Source organism: Manis pentadactyla, chromosome 9, assembly GCF_030020395.1.
Source record: "Manis pentadactyla isolate mManPen7 chromosome 9, mManPen7.hap1, whole genome shotgun sequence".
Lineage (NCBI taxonomy): Eukaryota > Metazoa > Chordata > Mammalia > Pholidota > Manidae > Manis > Manis pentadactyla.
The window spans coordinates 77,782,860-77,799,373 of record NC_080027.1 but is presented as its reverse complement, the minus strand read 5'-3'; positions in this window follow the sequence as shown (position 1 = coordinate 77,799,373).

The following is a 16,514-nucleotide window of genomic DNA, read 5'->3' as shown; positions in this document are numbered from 1 at the left end:
TAATGGCTGAATAGTATTCCATTGTGTGTATGTACCACACATTCTTCATCCATTCATCTACTGATGGACACTTAGGTTGCTTCCATATCTTGACTATTGTAAAAAGTGCTGTGATAAACATAGGGGTGCATATGTCTTTTTGAATCTGAGAAGTTGTGTTCTTTGGGTAAATTCCAAGGAGTGGGATTCCTGAGTCAAATAGTATTTCTATCTTTAGTTTTTTGAGGAACTTCTGAATTGCTATTCACAATGGTTGAACTAGCTTACATTCCCACCAGCAGTGTAGGAGGGTTCCCCTTTCTCCACATCCTCACCAGCATTTGTTGTTCTTAGTCTTTCTGATGCTGGCCATCCTTACTGGTGTGAGGTGATATCTCATTGTGGTTTTAATTTGCATTTTCCTGATGATTAGTGATGTGGAACATCTTTTCACGTGTCTGTTGGCCATCTGAATTTCTTCTTTGGAGAACTGTCTCTTCATATCCTCTGCCCATTTTTTAATTGGGTTATTTGCTTTTTGGCTTTTGAGGCGTGTAAGTTCTTTATATATTTTGGATGTTAACCCCTTGTTGGATATGTCATTTACAAATATATTCTCCCATACTGTAGGATGCCTTTCTGTTCTGTTGATGGTGCCCTTTGCTGTACAGAAACTTTTTAGTTGGATGTAGTCCCATGAGTTCATTTTTGCTTTTGTTTCCCTTGCTTGAGGAGACGTGTTCAGGAAGAAGTTGCTCATGCTTATATTCAGAAGATGTTTGCCTATGTTGTCTTCTAAGAGTTTTATGGTTTCATGACTCACAATCAAGTCTGATCCATTTCAAGTTTACTTTTGTTTATGGGGTTAAACAATACTCCAGTTTCATTCTCTTGCATGTAGTTGTCCAGTTCTGCCAACAACAGCTGTTGAAGAAGTTGTCATTTCCCCATTGTATACCCGTGGCTCCTTTATCATATATTAATTTACCACATATGCTTGGGTTTATATCAGGGCTCTCTAGTCTGTTCCATTGGTATATGGTTCTGTTCTTCTGCCAGTGCCAAATTGTTTTGATTACTGTGGCTTTGTAGTAGAGCTTGAAGTTGGGGAGCGTAATGCCCCCAGCTTTATTCTTCATTCTCAGAATTGCTTTGGCTATTTGAGGTCTTTTGTGGTTCCATATGAATTTTAGAATGATTTTCTCTAGTTCATTGAAGAATGCTGTTGGGATTTCGATAGGAATTGCCTTAAATCTGTAGATTGCTTTATGCAGGATGGCCATTTTGACAATATTAATTCTTCCTATCCAGGATCATGGGATGTATTTCCATTTATTGGTGTCTTCCTTAGTTTCTCTTAAGAGTATGTTGTACTTTTCAGGGTGTAGGTCTTTCACTTCCTTGGTTAGGTTTATTCCTAGGTATTTTATTCTTTTTGATGCAATTGTGAATGAAATTGTTTTCCTGATTTCTCTCTCTGTTAGTTCATTTTTGGTGTATAGGAATGCCACAGATTTCTGTGTATTAATTTTGTATCCTGCAACATTTCTGAACTCATATATTAGATCTAGTAGTTTTGGAGTGGATTATTTAGCATTTTTTATGTACAATATCATGTCATCTGCAAAAAGGGACAGTTTAACTTCTTCCTTGCCTATCTGGATGCCTTTTATTTATTTGTGTTGTCTGATTGCTGTGGGTAGGACCTCCAGTAGTATGGTGAAAAGAAGTGGCAAAAGTGGGCATCCTTGTCTTGTTTCTGATCTTAAATGAAAAGCTTTCAGCTTCTCGCTGTTGTGTATGATGTTGGCTATGGGTTTGTCTTATATGGCCTTTATTATGCTGAGGTACTTGCTCTCTATACCCATTTTGTTGAGAGTTTTTATCATAAATGGATGTTGAATTTTGTCAAATGCTTTTTCAGCATCTATGGAGATGATCATGTGGTTTCTGTCCTTCTTTTTGTTTATGTGGTGGATGATGTTGGATTTTCGAGTGTTGTACCATTCTTGCATCTCTGGAATAAATCCTAGTTGATCATGATGGATGATCTTTTTGATGAACATTTGAATTTGGTTTGCTAATAGTCTGTTGAGTATTTTTGCATTTACATTCATCAGGGATATTGGTCTGTAATTTTCTTTTTATGTGGTATCTTTCCCTGGTTTTGGTATTAGAGTGATGCTTGCCTCATAGAATGTGTTTTGAAGTATTCTCAGTTCTTCTATTCTTTGGAAAACTTTAAGAAGGATGGGTATTAGGTCTTCACTAAATGTTTGATAAAATTCAGCAGTGAAGCCATCTGGTCCAGGTGTTTTGCTTTTAGGTAGTTTTTTGATTACCAGTTGGACTTTTTTGCTAGTAAGTGGTCTGTCCATATTTTCTGTTTCTTCTTTTGTTAGCCTTAGAAGGTGGTATTTTTCCAGAAAGTTGTCCATTTCTTCTAGGTTATCTAGTTTGTTACCATATAATTTTTCATAGTATTCTCTAATAATTGTTTGTATTTCTGTGCTCTCTGTAGTGGCTTTTCCTTTCTCATCTCTGATCCTGTTAGTGTGTGTAGACTCTCTTTTTTTCTTGATAAGTCTGGCTAGGGTTTTATCTATTTTGTTTATTTTCTCAAAGAACCAGCTCTTGCTTTCATTAATTCTTTCCATTGTTTTCTTCTTCTTGATTTTATTTATTTCTTCTCTAATCTTTATTATGTCCCTCCTTCTACTGACTTTGGGCTTCATTTGTTCTTCTTTTTCGAGTTTCATTAATTGTGAGTTTAGTCTGCTTATATGGGATTGTTCTTCTTTCTTGAGGTAGGCCTGTATTGCCATATACTTTCCTTTTATTGTGGCAGTGGCTGCATCCCACAAATTTTGTCATGTTGAATTATTGTTGTCATTTGTCCCCATATGTTGCTTGATCTCTGTTTTTATTTGGTCACTGATCCATTGGTTATTCAGGACCATGTTGTGAAGCCTCCATGTGTTTGTGGCCTTTTTCATTTTCTTTGTGTAATTTATTTCTAGTTTCATACTTTGTGGTCTGAGAAACTGGTTGGTACAATTTGAATCTTTTTGAATTTACTGAAGCTCTTTTTGTGGCCTATTATATGATCTATTCTTGAAAATGTTCCATGTGCACTTAAGACTGTGTATTCTGCTGCATTTGGGTGTAGAATTCTGTAGATGTCTGTTAGGTCCATCTGTTCTAATGTGCTGTTCAGTGCCTCTTTGTTCTTACTTATTTTCTGTCTGGTTGATCTGTCCTTCAGAGTGAGTAGAGTGTTGAAGTCTCCTAGAATGAATGCATTGCATTCTATTTCCCCCTTTAATTCAGTTAGTATTAGTTTCACATATGGAGGTGCTCCTGTATTGGAAGCATAGATATTTGCAGTGGCTATATCTTCTTGTTGGATTGACTGACCCATCTATCATTATGTAATGTCCTTCTTTGTCTCTTGTGACTTTCTTTGTTTTGAAGTCTATTTTGTCTGATACAAGTACTGCAACTCTTGCTTTTTTCTCTCTTTATTATTTGCATGAAATATGTTTTTCCATCCCTTCACTTTTAATTTGTGTATGTCCTTGGTTTTAAAGTGAGTCTCTTGTAGGCAGCGTATAGATGGGTCTTGTTTTTTTATCCATTCAGTGACTCTATGTCTTTTGATTGGTGCATTCAGTCCATTTACATTCAGGGTGATTATCGATAGGTATGTACTTATTGCCATTGCAGACATTCGATTCAAGGTTACCAAAGGTTCAAGGTTAACTTCCCTACTATCTAAGAGTCTAACTTAACTCACTTAACTTTGCAGACACAATCTAAAGGTTCTTTTCTTTTTCTCCTCCTTTTCCTTCCTCCTCCATTCTTTAAATATTAGGTATCATATTCTGTACTGATTTTCTATCCCTTGATTGACTTTGGGGATAGTTAATTTAATTTTGCATTTGCTTAGTAATTAGCTGTTCTACTTTCTTTACTGTGGTTTCAGTTCCTCTGGTGACAGCTTTTAAACCTTAGGAACACTTCCATCTATAGAAGCCCCTGCAAAATAGACTGTAGAGATGGTTTGTGGGAGGTAAATTCTCTCAGCTTTTGCTTATCTGGAAATTGTTTAATCCCTTCTTCAAATTTAAATGATAATCTTGTCAGATAAAGTAATCTTGGTTTGAGGCCATTCTGCTTCATTGCAGTAAATACATCATGCCACTCCCTTCTGGCCTGTAAGGTTTCTGCTCAGAAGTCTGATGTTAGCCTTATGGGCTTTCCTTTGTATGCAATCTTATTTCTCTCTCTGGCTGCTTTTAATAGTCTGTCTTTATCCTTGATCTTTGCCATTTTAATTACTATATGTCTTGGTGTTGTCTTCCTTGGGTCCCTTGTGTTGGGAGATCTGTGGATATCCATGGCCTAAGAGACTGTCTCCTTTCCAAATTGGGGAAGTTTTCAGCAATTACCTCTTCAAAGACCCTTTCTATCCCTTTATCTCCCTCTTCTCCTGGTATCCCTATAATGTGAATGTTGTTCTGTTTGGATTGGTCACACAGTTCTCTCAATATTCTTTCACTCTTAGAAATCCTTTTTTCTCTGTGTGCCTCACATTCTTTGTATTCCTCTTCTCTGGTTTCTATTCCATTTATCGTCTCCTCCACCGTATCCAACCTACTTTTAATACCCTCCATTGTGCTCTTCAACGATTGGATCTCTGACCAGAATTTATTCCTGAGTTCTTGGATATCTTTCCGTTCCTCCATTAGCATGTTAATGATTTTTATTTTGAACTCCCTTTCAGGAAGAGTCACAAGGTCCATATCATTTAAATCTTTCTTGGGAGTTGTATTAATAATTTTACTCTGGATCAGGTTCCTTTTGCATTTCATATTTGTATATGGCGCCCTCTAGTGTCCAGAAGCTCTAGTATCTGGATCTGCTCAGCCCCTGAAGCAATGTTGGGGGTGGCAGGGGAGTGGTACTGGTGACTGGGGGAGGAAAAAGCTGTTTCCTGCTTCCCAGCTGCTATGCCTGTCTCCACTGCTTGAACCAGTGATCCGAGTACACAGGTATAAGCTTTTGTCCCAGAGCAGCTGGATATGGATCCCTGCTTTCCACAAGCAGCTGGAATCCCAGACTCCCCAGGAACTCTGCCTGTCCCATCTTTCCAACCCTGTAATCACAAGAGTATGTTGAAAGCACCATGAAATGTAGGTTTGTGCTCCCAGAACAGATCTCCAGAGCTAGATATTCAGTAGTCACAGGCTTCCACTTCCTCCCTGCTCAGTTTCTCTTCCTCTCACCAGTGAGCTGTGGTGGGGGAAGGGCTTGTGTTCCCCTGGGCCACAGCTTTGGTACGTTACCCCGTTCCATGAGGTCTGCTCTTTTCTCCAGGTGTATGCAGTCTGGCGCAGTCTTCTTTCCTGTTGCTCTCTCAGGGTTAGTTGTATTCATTATATTTTCATATTATATGCAGTTTTAGGAGGAAACCTCTGTCTCACCTCTCATGCTGCCATCTTTAATCCTCTGTTCCTCTTTCCACCATTGTGGTTCTTTTTTCATGATTTAGTAAATATTATTTATTCTTATAAACTTCATTGACTGTTTTTATCTGCTAAAGGCTTTTGAGAAACAGCATCTCAAGTCATGGTCTAAAGACATATGCAAATGAGCTTCACAGAAGAGCATTCAGAACCAATGGCAAAAATAGACTTCTAACAGTTGTGTGTGTATGCTGAATGAGAGAAGGGGAAAAATTATGAAGGGAAATTGTTGTGTGTATGTAGCTGCTGGGCACTTTTGAAGGCATATTAGAAAATTATCTGCAGTTACTGATTCACCTTTTTTGATAACATATCTCTGGTAATCTGTCAGAGGGTTTGTGTTTTTTGTGTTTGTTTTTGGAAGGAGGCAGTTACCACTCAGACTGGGGAGCTATAATTTCCTTGAGCTCACTTGGATTTTTAAGTAATAGAGTTAGGATTCAGACTCATGTCTTTCTGATCTCAGACTTTATCCCATGTACTGTCAAGGGAATGATGAAATCAGCCAAGAGTACCCAGCTAGAATCCCACGTGTTGTATGACAAAGTCATCCTGGGAAGATGTAAAACCACATAACTCTAGAGTATTATAGTGGTTGGTAGTAGAAACTTACTCTTTCTATTTTTTCCTACCTAGAGCCTTTAATTTCTTCAATTTTTATAGTCAAAATTCTTCTGAAAAATGTGGGGCCCAGATAATGTTCTGGCCCTTCACAAGTTTTTCATACCAAGCGGTCCTTCCCCATGGGTAGAATACGAGATATATCAAAGTGTTGGGTTTCTTTGGTGTAAGATCCAGTGTTTGTTATTAGAAACAAGAGGAGATGGTTCTATTATGGAAAGTCACAGTCCAAATTCAAGAGACAGATTCTGTGCACTGACATAATGAAGACTCTAGGGATTAGTATCATAGCTAGCATTTGTACAGGGACCAGGTAAATGAAGGGGAAAGCAGATATAGAATAACTTGAAAGGCCTCTCACTCTAACATTTAGGGCAGGATACCTGACAGGTGTGAATCCTAACTGAGCTGTTTGTTGACTGTGTTAACTGTGCCTCAGTTATTTATTTCCATCATCCAGGGATAATAATGGTACTTGCTTTATTGAAAGTAAGGGATACATGAGAGAACAGCTATAAAGCATTATGTTGTTCCTGCCACATAATGCATGCTCATTAAATGCTGGCATCCTCTACTATGTATTTTGTGTCCCACCAGTGGGATAGAGGAGAAATAGATATACTGTTTAAATCTAAATTTCGACATTCAAACTAGTTCAGGAGAGTATCATTTTCGGTTTCACAGTGTAATTCTGCCAAATATACTCACTACAATATTAATAATAAATAGACCTTCACATGAAAGCCATTATTATAAGATTTATGATTCACTTCCTGCTGATATCTATAGCACAAGTGAAAAGTGACAGTATCATATGGGATGGAAAAATTTTAAAGCAGGGAGTGCTACCCAGAAAGTACCTACATCCAGGTTTGCTTGGGGAAAATATATACAGCTTTAGGGTAACATTGTACAATAACCACACTGATTTGATATAGTCCTTATCAAAATAAAGGGCACCTGGTGTCTTCATTAATCTATAAAGCCGTAGTGCAGATGTTTGTACAATTTCCATCAGGCTTTGGAAGTGGCAAAAATAGTATGTAGACCACTCTCACCTCTTTAGTAGAACCAAGCTGTAAACACTGTTCTGAAGTCAGTAGGCACTGATGAAAAATTGAATCAGTTCTGACTGACAAGAAAAGGAGGTACTATTTCTGCTTTCACAGCCCAGAGTGAAGAGTATGGCCCCCATGTCATTTGACTGTTCCAATGACTGAGTGTGGCACTAAGTTATGACTCAGAGCTGCCACCTTCTTTGCCATTAGGGCTGAAAGCATTCCTTTTAAATTGGAGAACAGTGCTTTGCTTTCATTACAATGGGGACTGCATTTGCCAAAAGGGAATTTTCCTTAATGAGAAAGTATACCCCTTCAAGTGCTATGCAATGGCTATTTCAATGCACCTTTCCCAGCAAAGGAAGTCAGCCTTTAAATGTTGGGCTTTGTATCTGAGAGGGAAAGACAGTTTAGTATACTTGTAAAGAAAACAGACTTTGGAGTCAGAGCAACTTGCTATGAAATATTGACTGTCAGCAAATTTTTCAACAACCTTGAGCATGTTATGTCATATCTTGGTTTCCTCCTCTGTAAAAGTGGATATACTAATTCTTATCTCAAAGAGTTATTGTTAGGATTAATCAAAGTGAGTATGGTAAAGGACTTATTTTAGCACGGTGGTGCTTGAAACATATTGGGTGCTTATTAAGTGGTAGCATTTCATCCTGACACTTTTATTATTAGTCTTTCCTTGATTCAATAATGCAAAAGATAATTTTCTCATGAAATACATGCCCAAAAATAAAACAATCTAAACACACTTCATTGTTTATCATAAGATAATGTCAAATACTCATTACCTCCTGCTTAGACCTTCAAATTGTAGTTTCATAAAAATTATAGCCTATAGATAGGGATGAAAAAATATTTTTTCCTCACAAACTATTGAAAAGGAATCTGAGGCATCACCTAGACTCATTGAAACCAAGTTCCATAATTAATAATAGTGAAGCTGTCATATGGGGAAGAATAAAACATGAAGAAATGCATACCATCCACGTTCTGACCTAGACAAGCACAGCCTCCAATCTTAATGGAATTAAAGCAACTAAAAATTATCTCTGTTTAATATTAACATTATATTGTTTATCTCTCTGCTAATTGCCAAGTCACTGGTTTTGGAGCTGCTCTTTCAATTGCGGGGTAATTATTTCAGGTGATTGATGTGTGTGTGGTATAAGTCAAACCCGCGATTTTCTGTTTGAGAAGTATTTTCACGAACTGTTCAACCAATATTTCTTCATCACTTTTCTTAAAACACATTTTGAATAATTAACTTTTTTTTAAGATGATGTGAAAATGGTAACAACTTTACCCTTGTGGCTGTAGCATCTCAATATCAAAAGCCACTAGGATAGGAAAGAATTGCCAAATTTGGAGACTTAGCTTCTTGATACTTGATTTGAAAATGAAGTGTTTTTTCATATCAGAATATTAGAGTTTCATTAGTGTTAAGGGATAAATGTGTAGAACTGATGTGTACTTACTTTTTTCTAGTTAGAAATTGTTATGAGACACATCAATTTCACATTTAAAGAAGAAATTGGTATTTGTATTTAAGATATATAGAAGTCTATAATCCCAAAATAGACATTTCTTGTTGATAAATATAATCCCAAAATAGGTATTTCCTGTTGATAAACATATGCAACACTGAAAAAGAGAAAAAAGTGAAGGTCTATTCCCATCCATTTGGGTCTTTTCTTCAACACCAAACTTGTTTAATCATTTCTTGTGTTTCAGAGGGAAAAAAATTTCAGAGAGACACAGTAATTTGTTTCTTAGCTACCAAATAATCATACTATACATACTCTTCTCTATTACATGATACTTTATTATAAAAATGCAAGGAAATTTCACTGAAAACTGTAGGAAATGTAAAAATAAGTTGTAACAAGGGATTCCCTTCATCTTTCATGAGGCACAATTTTTATTCTTTTGTTTATGTGTGCTCTGTTTTCATGCTTTTCTCTGTTGAGTCGCTTTAACTTCTTAAATACACAGTATGGCAGAAAGTAGGTCTAACAGCTACAGCTTCTAAAATCAGTATCTAATCCCTTGTTCAAATTCCTGGTAGAAAATAATCTGACTACATTTGCCCCAATTCTGGCTTGGTCTTTTTGCCATCATTCATCATTTGAAATGCAATCAGCTGCCCATCTCAGGGATGGAGAGCTTGGAGAAAGGGGCCACCAGATAGTCAGAAAAAGAATTTTTTCAATGGTTATAGGAAGAATTCTGCTTCTACAAAGCCCATTTTCTACACAGTAGCTTTTCATCTTGTCCTTTAATCCCTGTCTGTGAACATGGCATCCTTTCCATGTGCAATTACTTCAAATAGGTTTCTGGATAAGGCTACCTTTGCTTTTTAACTGTTGATAATCTTATATTTGTAAATTTGCAATTTTTCCAATATATGCATCCTCAGGGTTTATTCTGTCTTATACTCTCAATTTTTAAAGAATCTTCTACTTTTTTCCTTCTCTACACACCATACCCATAACACACACACACACACACACACACACACAACCCTCCTTCTCAGAGTAAAAGAATGATAAACCAGTTGAAAATTCAAGTGCAGTTGAAGGAAATCATAATGCATCCTTGATAGAAGAATGTGTTTGTTTGTGTGTGATCTAATTTTTTTTAAACTTTATTATACAGTTTGTTCAATATCCAGGCTCCAAGGTTCCTCTTCTACCAACTTTTAATTTCTGCTAAATGAGGTTGAAGTGAGTAATAAACCTGTGATTCAGGAATGAAGTCTTAATTATATTATATATGTTTTGTTATAATAATTAGTATTTATGTGATAATAATTTGTTATGTTTCTATTATAATAATACTATAATAGAAAAAAGCCTATGAGAAAGAAAAGTGGTTGATGATAGCATGAGCCTCTTCTTGTAGCAGAAGTCCTTGAAGAACAAACCTGACCCTTGGATTCTGAATCCCTTGACTACTGACAGCAGTGACATACAGCTTATGACTTGATAGGTTGTATCTCTCAGAAACACAGTATTAAAGAAAGGATATGAGCCATGACATAACAATAAGTCACTGTAGCCTGAGGGTGAAGCTTCAATATGTAAATCTGTAAACTCTTTAATATATCCAGACAATAAAACTGGAATTATACATGAAGCAATCATTTGGAGTGGCCATTTTCGGACAGCTGAAGGACACTAAACTGTATCTGAATTTGAAGCATATGCATTGCACTGATTTTGGTGGGTTGGAATTGTCAGTAGTTCACTTTGTAACAGATTGTTCAAATGGCTTTTCTAAGGGTTTCAGACATAGGTTTTCTATGCATTTCTCTTAACTAGGCAACTCTTCTTTTTCTTTTTTATTAAGGTATAACTGACATATAATATTGTATAAGCTTAAGGTATGCAATGTGTTCATTTGATACATTTACATAGTGCCATGATTACCACCTTAGCATTAGCTAACATCTCCTTCACACAGACAACTTTCAAAATTATTACATGAAGAGAAAGTACCCAGACTGAAATTGTAGTCCTGATCTAAACTTCAGGCTTGATGTTACTGGGAACAGGGCAACTAACCATGCTTTCTTTGCCACCTTGAAAGGTGCTGGTCTTGGGAATTTTCAGAAGGAACCTAGGGCAAAGACAAGACCAATTGGTTTCCCATTAAAATGAACCACTGACCAGCCTTGCATAGGAATGTAAATTAGGGAAGTGATTTTTATTGGGTGGCTTCATGTATCTGCATTCACTCTTGTTAGCTGTATCAGTTAGATGACTGTTAAGTAATTTAAAAAATCATATCAGGTGTAAATATTTTTAAACTTATATATGTAGATATTTCTAAATTTTATATGATATACCATTAATTCATTCTGCCAGAAATTAAGGGCAACTTTTGGCTTCTCAGGTTCTTTTTATTTTCAATTTTTATAAATTAAAAATAAACTAACTTCTACTCGACTGTTAGAATAAAAGGACTAGGACAACACTGTCCTGAATTTTAAAGAACAAACTCTTTTTAGAGTAGACTGTTTTATACATATATCATAAGTTCAAGTAAAGAAGTTCCACTTGAGTAATATTCACCAGGTCGTATGCAGTGTACTATCAAAATATTAACCAAGAGTCCAGCATAGACACTAACCAATAAGATTAGAAACACTGATCCTAGAGTAAACAATTGGTAAATATAATACGATCTACCACAGTGTCCATTCTTAATGGGGCTTCAATGCTGTCAGAAATTGTGGTTTCCTATATATTTCTTTCCCATTCTTTGTATCTGTATTTCAAGCCTTTAAAACTCTGCTAATACCTGTACAAATTAGTTTCTGCATCTATTTCTGTAGTCAACCTTTTCATTTATGGGGAGTAAGCTTGTGGTGAGATTAATGAAATTTCCTATCCCCAATTCTAAAATTTATATAAATCCCCACTATCTAATCTAAATTCATTTTATAGCAAGTAAGACATCAGCCCTCCACCAGGGCTTTGGAGCCCTGTCACTTCTTGCCTCCTCTGAAAATCTTGTTGTATCAATTATCCTTCTCTCCATTGCATTTCCATCTCTATTATATTATTATATCTCTATGTATTACGTCTCTACTACATTTTTATTAATTCTTTCCAACCAATGTTATATAGCAAACACTTGTCTAGGCTTTTTATATGTTTTTGCTAATTTAATACTCAAAATAATCTTATTAAGTGCTATCATTATGAAGCAATTATAAATGATGCAATTAAGGCATAGAGATGTTAACTAACTCTTTTATTAATGAAAAACTCAACAATACTCATGTTAGTCCATAAAAACAATACATTCCTACCACACTTTCAGTGGTGGATTTTATATCTCAAATTCCTTCCTAAAACATTCTCTTTAGAAGAGAGAGAGAGAAAGAGATTGAGGGACAGAGAGTGAGGGAGAATGAGAATGAATACATTCTGGATAAAAATCCTAAACTACTCAAGATAATGTACCACAAATAATAATAATGAAAAGAGACTCATCTTAGTAGATATGAAAAATATAGTATGTATATTTAGCAATTTAAAGTCAGAGAAAAGGCATGCATTGTCTAAACAATTCCACAGATCATAGATTAAAAACTGAATAAGTGATGTGTATGGATTTAATATATGATGGATGTAGCATTAAAATTATTGGAAAATGAATTAATATTCAATACATGTTGGAATGTTTGGCTGACATTTGGGAAAAAATGAATGATATGTATGTATGTGTAAATACATACTTACACAGTGTTTAATATATTGCTCCAAATACATAATATATATATTTAAAGTTATTGATATAAAATTGCTATCAAGCTCAGTTTTAATACTAATTAACTTTTTTTTGTTTATTTTACTGGATTGTGCTATTAATATAAAGATATTTAATGTCTGATATTTTCTCATCCAAACCAAAGTTGATTAAATTAATAACTGTATTTTCATTAGAATAAAGGTTATGATTTGGGAGATGTGCTTTTTCTAAGTACATAATGACAAATACTTTGATTACTTTAGTCAAATGTTAATTGACTCATTTAAGCAGCTGACCCGTGGATATTCATTGATTGCCTCACTGTCCATAGCCAAGGAATTACAAAAAATATTTGGACTTTTACATCATAATTATGATAATTACCCAGTAATTCAAACTCAACCAATAAGTAGTGTTTCTCTTTAAAACATCTCTTCCTGGTTTTATGTTTCTGTTATTGATAATACTTATAAAACTTAGAATTCTATAAAATACCAAGCATTTACCTTATCGTTTAAATCATATAATAGCAAAGAGATGAAGATGTGGTTTTCCTAGTTTGACTATCTTATCAGGCCATTCTGTAACATTCACTGAAAATTCAGACTTTTAATTTTATATGTATAAATGTAATAAAGGCAGTAATTACTACCTAAGATTCCTCTAATTCTATTTCTTTTCAGATGTAGTTGCTATGGAATCACAAAAGCAGTATTTATGAAAATTAATTTCCTCTCTAAAGTAAATAGCAATGTAATGACAATACAATCAGAACCTTCCGATCTATCTTTCTTTGATGTTATTATACAATTTTTCTACAAAGAGAATTCAGCACAGTTCTTGATAACACCAAAATGCAGCAATTTTACTTGTTTATATATGAGAAGTTAAAATCAGTGAAATATAAATATGAATTTTCCTACATTTTCTTTCACTTTAACATTTACTGATAATTTACAAAGAATTCAACCCAAATAAAAAATAAGCCTAAAGGAAAAACCAGTCAACTGCCCTGAAATTAACAGCTGATAAAGAGTGAACCGATAGAAGACTTAACAGCATAAACCCTTTGTTCAATATAATCAATATATATAAATCTACTGCTCATCAAATACCAATTATGTATCCAGTTCTCTCACCCAATCTTAAAAACTCTGAGAACGTGTTAGTATTAGCTGAAATTCAGATAAGAAATTGAATTACAAGAGGATAGAGAAGTTTTCTAAAATCTGCAGCCAGATTGTAGAGTTGGGATTTGAATTCTAAATATCTAACTACAAAACATTGTTTTTAACAGTACATCCCTGATAAATAAAATGTATTTTTTAAATAATTTCTGAAATAAATATCAATAAAACTTAAATCTAACTAGAATCCTCTGGCAAATACATGCTGGACTGTCTTTCTGATGATATCATGGATGATAATGTCACCTTAAAACCCATAATAACACATGTGAAAAATAAAGCCATTAATGATATAAGGGGATTCAAAAAACAATCCCAGGAAAAAATAACCTATTCAAAAGCCGTTTAACAGTTTTGTCAGTTTATAATGGCTGACTGTGAAAAAATCTTGCTTAAAATTAATGAGAAAAATCATGTACTACCTATGAATGTAAGTATGTGACATATGAATGAATGAATGATTTGACTTTTTGTTAGTGAATATTAGTATATAGTTTATTCATTCACTTGATTTCTTAACAATATTTTAAACCCCTACCACACACTACTTTGGTTTAGAGATATGTTAAATGATTATTTTAAAAAATAACAAAATTAGAATAGGGATTAAAGATGGTGAAAAGCAACAGGAAAGAAGTCTGCACCAGACTGCATACACCTGGAGAACAAAGCAGACCTCACAGAACAGGGTAATGAACCAAAACCTTAATCTGGTGCATGCAAGCCCTTCCCCCACCCCAGTCAATGGTGGGAGGAAGAGAAATGGAGGAGAAAGGGGTGGAAGCCTAGGATTGCTGAACACCCAGCCCTGGAGATCTACTTTGGGAGCACAAACCTACATTGCATGGTGTACCCCAGGTACCAAAGCCACCCCCCTGTGACCCCTGACATCACTCGAGGGGCTGATCAGCTCAAGAGACTAGAGCTTCTGGGCACTAGAGGACACCACATACAAATATGAAATGTCAAAGGAACCTGGTTCAAACAAAAATCTCAGGAAATTAGTGGGATTGGAAAGCTAAAGTGGAATACTTAGACAGACTGAGATTCCAGCCTTTTGTGGAGCACAGTGATCCACATCCAGCTGCTCTGGGACAAAGGAATGGCAGGAGGTCTGAGAGGCTTTGTAGCAGCAAGAGGGCTGCTGAAGGGGTGGAGATTGCATGGAGTTTGCTGCATGATAGAAAGGATAAGTGGACAAGGTTATCTGAGTGCACTCTGCCCAGCAGGTTAGGAACTTTCAGGAGCTTCATGCACTCCATCTCCCTGGATGGCTACTCAGCTATGAGGCCCCCACTGTGAAAGGCAGCTTGCTACACCTTCTTCCTGGCCTGCTGGCACCAGCTCACAAACTGGCAGTCCCTGACCTGGCATCAAGCCAGCCAGAGGGAGGTCCTGCCTATAGCAGTTACAAAAGCAAAGCACACAGGCTTACACCTGTGTGTGTGGCCCACTGGTTCTGATGGTGGAGATAGTTACTGCTGCCGGGAAGCAGGAAACAGCTCTTTCCTCACCCCAGGCCCCAACACCGCTGCTCTGTGACACCTGATATCACTCTAGGGGCTGAGCAGCTCAAGAGACTAGAGCATCTGGGCACTAGAGGGCACCACATACAAATATGAAATGTCAGAGGAACCTGGTTCAAACAAAAATCTCACAAATAACAGAAAAAGGACCAAGTGAAGCTGAACCAAGTGAAGTCTTCCTGGGAGTTCAAAATAAAAATCATAAACATGCTCGTGGAGGTACAGAAAATATTCAAGAACTCAGGGGCGAATTTAGGATGGAGATTCAATCATTAAGAAATTCAATATCTGAAATGAAACACACTGGAGTGATTTAAAAAGCAGATTAGATGTAGTAGAAGAGACAGTAAGTGGGATAGAAATTAGAGAAGAGGAATACATTGAAGCTGAGGCACAGAGAGAAAAAAGGATCTCCATGAATGAAAGAATATTGAGAGAAATGTGTGACCAATCAAAATGGAACAAGATTTGCATTACAGGGGGACCAGAAGAAGAAAAGAGAAAAAGGGATAGAAAGTGTCTTTGAAGAGGTAATTGCTGAAAATTTCCCCAATCCAGGGAAGGAGATAGTCTCTCAGGACATGGAGGTGCACAGATCTCCCAACACAAGGGAACCAAGGAAGACAATACCAAGACATATAGTAATTAAAATGGCAAAGATCAAGGATAAAGGCAGACTATTAAAAGCAGCCAGAGAGAAAAAAGACTACATACAAAGGAAAGCCCATAAGGCTAACATCAGATTTCTCAGCAGAAACCCTACAGAACAGAAAGGAGTGGCATGATGTACTTAATGCAATGAAGCAGAATGGCCTCGAACCAAGATTACTTTATCTGGCAAGATTATCATTAAAATTTGAAGGAGGGTTGAAACAATTTCCAGATAAGCAAAAGCTGAGAGAATTTACCTCCCACAAACCATCTCTACAGACTATTTTGGAGGGACTACTATACATGGAAGTGCTCCTAAGGCTAAATAACTGTCACCAGAGGAAATACAACCAAAGAAAATAGAGTAGAACAATTAATTACTAAGCAAACGCAAAATCAAATCAATTATGCCCAAAGTCAGTGAAGGGAAATACAAAGACTATAGAATACGATAGCTAATATGTAAATAATGGAGGAGGAAGAAAAAGAAGGAAAAAAAATAGAAAGTTTAGATTGTGTTTTAGTAGCATAGAAAGTGAGTTAAAGTAGACTGTTAGATAGTAAGGAATTTACCTTTGAAACTTTCATAACCATGAACCTAAAGACTACAATGGCAATAAGTACATGCCTATTGATAATCACCCTAAATGAAAATGGTCTGTATGCACCAATCAAAAGACACAGAGTCACTGA